At 42.7% G+C, this 9,576-nt stretch overlaps 1 long non-coding RNA gene across 1 annotated transcript; it reads right to left on the bottom strand.

The window, feature by feature from the left end:
* Positions 1-6,868: 6,868 nt before the first annotated feature.
* LOC134464573 (uncharacterized) lies at positions 6,869-9,026 on the bottom strand. Its single transcript, XR_010037944.1, has 3 exons — positions 8,827-9,026; positions 8,226-8,398; positions 6,869-7,778 (listed from the first exon to the last, which is right to left on the bottom strand). It is a non-coding gene; the product is annotated as an uncharacterized LOC134464573 (long non-coding RNA).
* Between the last annotated feature and the right edge of the window lie 550 nt (positions 9,027-9,576).

Here is a 9,576-nt window from a genome sequence, read left to right as displayed (position 1 = left end):
ATATAGAAGGAAGAAACAAAGACGTTTAAAGAGGCGAGAGGTAGGGGCATGGGAAAGGCTTGAAAGGGGAAAGGAAAGCAAGTAGAGACAAAGAAAGAGCAAGAAAAGACAAAAAAGGCAGGGAAATAAAAAGTGTGAGAGAGAGAGAGAGAGAGAGAGAGAGAGAGAGAGAGAGAGAGAGAGAGAGAGAGAGTGAGAGGAGGACGAGTGTCTGGGACAGGGATCAGGAGGCACTCCAGGCGTTCAGGCACATCTGACTTTGATTAATTGGAGCTTCTCTACTCCATCACACACACACAATTGACACACACATCACCCACATAACACACACACGTGCACACCACACACACACACCACCTACGTGCACACAACAAACACAACACACTCGCCGTTCACACACGCAAACACAACCCCCCCCACCCCCACACAACACACAACACAGTCACAACCAACACCACACAACACATCCAACAGCAACACGAACACACCACACAGCAACACACACACACACGCACACGCACATGCACACGCACACACAGGCCCGCACAAAAATATGCTTGCATATACACACATACACACGTATGCACTCATACATGGATACATGCATGTGGACATACATATACATGTATACACCCACACATGCTGGGATGCACAGGGACACGCACAAGTGCATGCATAAGCACACAAACATATGTACTTGTTCATGGATACATACATATACATGAACTCACACACAAACACACATACACTCACATGATATAGATATGACGAAGCTTCTGGAGGCAACTAAGATCGAGAAGCGAAGACGGCTTGATTATTAAAAAAAAACAACAGTAACACTGCGATGGCCTGCTCTGTAGCACTTGGGCGAAAGAGACGGGGAGATGTCTGGGAACACTTAGAATATCAAGAAGCCGAGGACCTAACTGAATGCCGTGTGGTTATGATTGATGGCGAGAAATGTGGCCACACACTGAAAGGCAAAAACACAGCTAAACCCTTCACCACCAAATTCATACGGACATCCCGGGTAAGTGTAGTCAGTTTTCGGACACACACCTGCGCGGAGTTAAAAGTAGGCCTATACTGTGTAGGCCTAATTCCTTGGGAAGCTATGGCCGGTTGTACCGGGGTTCCGTGTAAAACCGCTTTGCAGTGCTTTGATTGATCCATTTTAAGAATTTAATTTGGAATATATTAAAATTGGGTTCAAAACTAAAAACAATTTTTCGATTTTCCAGTGAACTCAAAAAACAGAAATGTTACTTTTTTTGTTTAATTCAGTTTTAAAATTTACGGTAATTTTGACGGTTGCTTTTGAAAGAGAAAAACTGAATTTGAGAACCAAAGTAAAATGAGTAAAAGATCATTATTTTCAATTTTCAAATTTCTGCATGGTGGTTTGGACTGAAATCCTTCGCAGCGGGAACCAGGGGATGTAGGAATAATTGGCTCTATAGTCGCGCCAGATGTGTTTTGCCCTCAAAATGAAAATTTGGATGGCAAAGTCCAGCTTGAGACGTAGAGCTTGCTACAGATCCGACAGAATGACTGGGCAGCTGTTGGTCGTAGCCCACCCTGCAAACTTTTTCAATAACTCCCGCTTTTCCCTCCCCCTGACAACAACACGCCAGGAGACGAACTCAGAACCCTCCTTCTCCGAAACTCAGAGGGTAGCACGTTAGGGGCACGGCATAGGCCTACTGTAGATGCAGTGGGCCGCAAACGCCGTTTGCATAGGGGAACCAACGCTCCCTAAGAATTTCAAGGAACAATCAATATTAGGCCTATGGAAAAACATCAGTTGCTTTCACTTGAGCAGTTCTGTTGGCTTAACATTGCCGTTATTAGCGCGTCAAGCTTAGTTTTCCACTGAACTGCTAAAATGACCCGCGGTCGAGCAATAACGCACTGCGCGAAATTCATGAACGCATGCTTTGTTAGCCTACACCCCGAGGGCCTATAGTACGTTTCAAGCCTGTCCTTATTTTTCTGTGGAATGTTCAAGATAATGTTACAAAAATGGCTTAATTTTAGACGTCTTGCAAGATGCAGATGTGTTTTTGGAATAATCCGGTCACGGATGTTGCCAGTGTGGTGCCAACTGAGAAATGAGATCCCATTGGGATGGGAAATATACCACGCGTAAAATTAAACAATGTGTCAACGTTGTAAGCCATAATAGCCAATGCCAATTTAAGCAGGGCCTTATTAAGAGAATTCTAGTCAGCGTGGAGTAAATGGGTCTGTGGTGCCGCAGTAATCAGAGTAGTCCCAGGTATGCATGGAGTGGCAAACTATGTGGGTAGCCTATTTTTTCTCCCCCCTGTCCATGGAAATCACTTTCGTCCCAACGGTTTGTCGGGGAGGAGGTGAAATTTTTCGGGTTTGGCCGATTCAGCTGACCCTTTTTGTTCGGGGCCGATTCGAAACCTACTTCTCAGCTCCCTTCCCATCCATTTTTTTTTTTAAGACTTTCCCGAAAAAACCATCGGGGCCCTTTCCTTTAAACCCAATAAATCCCCCGGTCCCCGCGCAAATTTGGTTCAGTCCAAACCACCACGGGAAAATTAAACCCCTTTTGAAATATTGACTTTTTTAAATTTGGTTTCAAATTCACTTTTTTTTTTTTTCCAAAGGCCACCGATTTTTTTCAATGAAACGAAAACAAAAACTCAATTTTCCCCCTTTTTCCCCCGAGTTGCCCCGGGAAAATTTTAAATTTTTTGAAGTTTTTAATTTAATTTTTTCCATTTTTTTCATGTAAATTTCCCCAAAAAAATTTGGATCAAAGCATTTAAAAGCGTTCCCGGGCCCGGGCCTCGCTTCCAAGGAATTGGGGGGTTGTCCCAACGGGGGGGGTTCCCTGCGCCCATTAGGATTTTTAGAAAGTTCAATTGCAGTCAAATTTGGTGCGACCACTGTTCCCAAAATATGGTTTACTTTATTTTTCACAGGCATCCTTTTAAAATAAAAGCCTTGGGCCCGGGTATGGGTATATTTTAGGACTGTGGCAAATTACCCCTACGACTCCACACACCAGAGCAACTCTCCCGTCTCCCTTCCCCTCCAAATCCTTTTCCTCCCGCTGCGGAAACCGTCTCATTTCTCATTTCTGGTAGCCCAGGTTATAGTTGTGTCTGTCAGACTCGGTACAGTAAGCCTATCTAAATATAGGCCTATTGGTTTGACGCGCTGCTTTCCGGGGGGGGGTTGCCCCCAGACGGAGAAAAAAAAAGACGATGGCATGACTTTTTGCGGGAAAAATTTTTAAATCTAAATTAAATCATGGGGATAATTTCTTTTGGGGGCTTTAAACCTTTCTGTTCAAGAGGCAGGATACAGGTGTAAATTTTTTGTTGATCCTTTTAAATTTAACTGAAAATTTCACAGATACCTAGGCCTTGCGTACTTATGGGTTAGACCAGGTTTTTGACATTAGGGGTGCAGCACTTGGGGTGCATTTGGTTTCCCCACATTTTTAAAATAAGAATAAAATTTTTTTTTTTTATTCTTTTGTGCGCGTTTTTGCAGGCAAAATGAGGGTTTGGGTGAGAAGCTTAGGCCTTTTTAAGTTTTTTTAAATTTTTCAATATTTAAAATTAACTTGAAAAAAATTACAAAGTAAAAAACTTTTTGTGCAAAAATTTTTGGGTTTAAACCCACACACCTGCACAAACAATTCAAACCCATTTGGGGAGTTTTTTGGTTTTGCTGATTTGGGCGCGGCTTTTAAAGGCCTAAAAAAGTACATTTTAATTTAACAAAAACGGTTTGTGCAAAAACGTTCAGGTTGCCTCCGAAATTTGGTCCCAAAAATTGATTCATTTTGAAGGAAAATGGAGTGCTGGGTTAAGGTGGTCACCAGTTCCCCTGATCTTAAAGGTGCCCTCTGAAAAAGATTTTCATTTGGGGTTTCTTTCCAAAATTTTATGCTACCCATTCATTTAAAAAACCCGGGGGTTAAATTACCAACATCAAATTAAAGGTGGGATAGGAGATGTTTTTCTGGCACATATTTTACCATATCATCTGAAAAACTCCTCATGACGCCATAGCACCCATTGAAATAGAGTGTTTGGAAAAAAAACGAAATCTTTTGGTCCAGTCTAGAGGGCGTAGTCAGAAGAAAACGGCAACCAATAGAAGTAATACTCATCATCACTTCTATTGGTTTCTGACACGTCCATCAACCGCCAGCACTCACCCCTCCTCCCTGCGCGTTCACCGACTCGTGAACTTGACCGACCCCGCCCCCATCATTCATGCACACGCGACAAGGCTCATCATCACTCGGCTAGTAGCAAGGTAACGAGAGTTAGCAGCAGGCTGAGCTACTTGAAAACTTTGGTGGCTTTTGCAGAGCTACAGGAAGAACTTTGGCTTTTGGGACACTGGACTAACCATGTCAGGATAACATACTCCCTTGGATATCGGACTCGCAAGACCAGACTCCAACACGGGCTGAACATTTGAAATGGGACCTGACACTCTTGGACACAGATGTCGGCTACGGCAGCGGCTTCAAATACGCTTTGGTGACCATATTTCTAATCGAGAGGTGAGATAATATATTTGTCTGAATAATATTTTGTGAATTGGTTTAGGACACAGTGGTGTCTTTTTTTAAGCAAGTATCCATTGAGAGGGGTCAGAGGATTAGCTCAAGCTCCAATATATCTTGCTGCTACCTTGCTTAACATAGCTGCTACCTCAATCGCTTTGTTTTTTTGTGTTTTTCCCCCCTGTGGCATTTATTCTGTGCACATGAACACGTTTTCAGAATTGCTATGTGTAACTCAGACGGTTACTCTTGTGTGTTTTGCTACTAGTTGTGCGAACGAGCCAGACAAACCAGCTGGGAGGAGGACGGAAGCACCCCTTCTCCATCCGCGTTACTTGCTAAATACTGATTCACCCCGTAGTACGTAACCTACCATGTTTACGCACACATTACTTTGACCAGCAAAGCCCATGTCTTTCTAGTGGTTTACAAAAATATATCGTTTGCATGTTTTGCTTTGGTACGTCTCTGTTGTATGACTCTGGTAATAGTAGCAAGCACAAGCACAACCTGTTCGCCGCTCCAGCATTGCAAAATAGATTGCCTTGGGTTTTCAAATGTTGTTAACTCGCTGATGTCGTTTTTGAGAACACGGTAGTTTTGCATTTGATAAATACCACCTAATGACCATGACGGCTACACGGCAGATCTTTATTGTGATGGCTACACTGAATGATCACATGGAGATGCCGGCACATTATTTGTTTTACCCTGGTTATTGAAATGTTCTGCTTTGTCCATTCCAAGGTGTGGTGTTTTCCATAGCTGTTCCTTGCTCCTGTATCACAACATATCAAGGCTGCCAAGTAAATGAAGAATGAATCACCGCACACTGGTAGTTTATTTTATTCATGTTTGTGGGTGTAATTTCGTCCAGTTGCAGATACTACTATCCTTTTTGGAATGATCTGCCTTTGAAAAACAATGGTTCTATCTGACAAAAGCGAACAGATCCTGTAGTTGTAATTGATACACTAAATCAGTGTTTCTCAACCTTTTTTTAGGCGAGGCACCCTTTCAATTCATGAAAAATTAAGGCACCCCAAACCAACTAGCCGTAATATAGCATCACATCCGATACCACACAAGCTTAGAATGTAACACATTTGGAGACACACAACCTAGTCGCACGACCTACGTTCAAAGTTGCAGCTGGGGTGACCAATATTTACTTTATTGTGCGTAAATGGCAGATCAAAGATTCCACTGACTAACATTAACTTATCAATTTTGACAAATATGTTTTATGTTATATAATTTATTTATCAGCCACGTTTCCGCGGCACCCCTGAGGGGGCCCTACGGCACCCCAGGGTGCCCCGGCACCCCTGTTGAGAAACACTGCACTAAATTATGATATTCCTATGTGTGCGCGCGCGCACGCGCCAAGTTTTCAATTCAACACACTGGGACACTTTTCAGTCTTTGAGGTTGCTGGAATCAACACAGACTACCTCCATGCACCTTATCAGAACACTTTGCATGTTTTTTGTATACTTGTCCCCTTTGTGTATTGCTGCTAATCTTTCTCTTTCTAGGTTCTGTTGGTTGCATGCAGATTGTGCCAGATGATTTATCTGTCTATGGTCTAAGCATGGGCTCTGTGCTAATATGCAATTTGTGCTCTTTTTTCCCCTCAGGTCAACAGCAGACAGGGTCCTTCCACAACATTATGCCAGTAAAAGCCACAGCTTTTCTCCTCCAATCCAAGAAGCCTGGACTGCAGTCACCATCTCAACACACCAACCAAGAGAAAGGCGGATGGCTCAATTCAGTATGTAGTTCTGCAAATATTCTCAAAGGTCTTCACAGCCCCCCATGGTGCTGAATGCATTTACATTTATTTGTGTAAGGTAAAAACAATACTGATTACAGAACATAACTTGGGCCATGAATGAAATTTGAGGTAGCAGCCAGCCATCACCTGATGGTGAGAGGTGGTCCTAAGATCAGAGAGAAGCAGGTTGAAATCCCATCCTTACCTCTCCCTACCTACACCTCCATCCACAGCTGAAGTGCACTTGAGCAAGGCACACAAGTCCACTTAGGTCCTAGGACTGTAGCCAACACCCTGTAAAACCCTGCTGTGTAATTTGATGTAATGAAGCCCTAATATAGTCTAACACATTGCTTGTTACAGATATGGAAAATTGCACAATAAAAGTTCCAGGACATGAAGGCTGCATACTGTTAACGTCAACCTTCAGGGCACCGTCCTGCGCAGAAGACTTTCTACCCTAAGAGGGATGGCTGACCGCGGACACTCACAACCAGGTGAGCCCAGATAAAGGAGTTATTTTTGGTGTCCCTGCCCCAACAACCCAGGTTACTTACATTTAAAATGTCACTGGAGCTACTGTCAGATATGTGATTTCTAATTCTGTTTATCTTTTTACAGCACAGACGCCTCCAACCTCAGACTAGGCCCTTCACAGTTGCTGCACTTACCCACCTTCCCAGAGTTTTTGTGTGGTAATGACAACTGTAAATATAGTATAAAGTAATGTATCTAGTGTCATTTATAATACATTGTTTAAATTGTCCATACATTTCAATGACAGTAAATATTGGTGGACACAATTTGACTGTGTGGCTTTTTTTTAATTCATTCTCTGACTGAAAATGCATGGTTACATAATTTATATATTCCACAAGACCACAATCAGAAGATTATTTGACAGGTTGCATTTATTTTCTATGTATGAAAAAAACAACGGTAACAAGACAAACGTGGTTCCAAACCAAAAAGGTGAGATGTACAGATGAATGCTCCTACAGATAATGAAAAATAAAAAAACTCTGCACACTGCCGGTTTGTGTGTTTTATACCGTACTCTGTATAAACCTTTTATATTGCTCTAGTGGAGCAGGGTAACCCTGGCTAATCCTGGGTATTGTACTGTGTATTACAACGTCAGCCCTGTTCAAGTCCCCCATACTGTCTGTAGGCTGCATGCCTGAAGAGACCGTTTCTCTCACCTGGTCCTACATCAGCCCAAAGTCTTATCAAAACTGAGAACACCACAGCATTTCCTTTCAATGTTCATGGGCATCTCCTTACAGATTGCGCAGAGGCGCCAGGTTGGTTGTGCTACTGGGCTGTGGCTGAGGACCAGATGTCGTGTGCCAGGTCGAACATCAAACTGGGGTCACGGGTCAGGGCACGCTGCAGTAACCGATGGGATTGCTTCAAATTCAATGATTGAATCAAGGCCTGCAAAGCAATAAATACATTTTATGTAGTGCATTTTCTATTTGATGATGGGGACTAAATAACTCTATTGGGCAATAAGACCAATATGGACATAAGCAATCATTATTGTGTATATAAATAAAGATGTGCCAATTATATGCATACAACGTTTTCAGTCAATTTCTTACAAACTGGTGTTGTGCCAGGGGTTACACAGATGTATGAAGTAGATGGGCTTTTATGGATGTACTTGAACTACCACTGGTGTTGTGTACCTACAACCATGTAATATCACACTACTACTCATAGGAGTAGAAATATTGTAATGGTTATCACAACAGGTGTACTCGTGTAGCCTACTCGTGTTGCGATATAGAGTACATCCGTTGTGATAACATCCATTACAATACTTACACATCTGGAGGAATACAGCAGGACATAATGTTATTGAGGGATGAATGTACATACAGTTAGCAGGGCGTCAATTCTGTTGGAGTCTCCCTAATCAATACCCCCGACCTCTGCTGCGTCTATCTTCCTCCTCCTCCATCTCTGGCCATCGGTCCTACTGGGCTGTTAGGTCGTTATGATTGTGATGGGCCAGGAAAGTCAGAGCTGGAGCTCTCGTGGTCGTGGAAGGTCTAAAGCATATGAAAATATCGTCAGCCAAAACAATTTCATTAGCGTTGATCAGTTCGGTTGTTTTTCTTTACTCCCTCTGTCCCTGTGTCTGCGCGTGCGACAACCCAAGTGAAATCTGAAGTCATAGCCTAAAACACTACGGATTGTGGTGTCGGGTATATATAAATACAATAGTAAAATGTATACTGCGGTACACATCTGTCAAAATAAATCCATGTGTCAGTACTGTAGCTACTGGCTAGAACTACTGTCTAGGGATGACAGTATAGCATCTGTCATCAGTGTTAGGAAGTTAGAATGAGATATCTAAGTAACACGTATCAAGTCAAGTTCAATAACTAATCTAGTATACATCTACTGTCATCAATATTTCTTGAAATGGCAACCACGCGGCCTGTGCGTTTATTGTGATGTTGAACATTCTTACCGTAGCCGGAGACAGTGCCATGGCTGGAAGTTAGCTTGGCTAATCGATTTGTCGTGGCTTCTAGCCCGCCCCCGCCTCGTGAGCTCTCGTGGGTTCCCGGGATAATCCGAACACTTGACAGACTGCATGCGCGTTCATGTGTTTTGAAGGCGTGGCTTTGAGGGGAGGGCTGAAGGGAGAGGCGGGCTGTGTATTTTCAAAAATATAGCTCACATGAACCGTTTTTCAAAGATCTCCAACCCTACCTTTAAGTATTCATTATGACTACGAAAATTTCACTTTTCTATCCTCTCCATTTTCCCCCGCCCTTTTTGTTTTTCCCCTGAAAAGACATTTTTTTGGGCTGCAAAGATGTTTTGTTTTTTGGCCTTACAAAAATTTATTGGGTTTAGAAAACTCCCCATGAAAAGTTTCCAAGGGGGCCCAATAGGAAACCCAGTTTCAATGAGCAACATAGTTGCATTTTCCATTTTGACCATTTCCTGCACAGTGCACCTTTTTAAGACGGTTTTGGTGCAGAAATGCTCATTTTGCCGGGGGTTTATCGGGGGTGGGCCCTCAAACGATGCAGAAACAAAAAAAAAAAAATTGCTTTTATTTTTAATATTCAACATATCGGGTCCCAACTTCCAAATTGTTTTGCAGGTGGGGAGGGTGGGGGGCTATAACAGAAATTTCAAAATTTTGTAGGCCTATGTGAAATAACCCCCTTGGGCAAGGATTTTCCTGCGGTTTTTCGGCTTATTTTTT

This window comes from Engraulis encrasicolus, chromosome 15 (genome assembly GCF_034702125.1).
Source record: "Engraulis encrasicolus isolate BLACKSEA-1 chromosome 15, IST_EnEncr_1.0, whole genome shotgun sequence".
NCBI classification, from domain to species: domain Eukaryota; kingdom Metazoa; phylum Chordata; class Actinopteri; order Clupeiformes; family Engraulidae; genus Engraulis; species Engraulis encrasicolus.
Note: the sequence above shows the minus strand (reverse complement) of the source record. Positions and strands in the feature narration are given on the sequence as shown.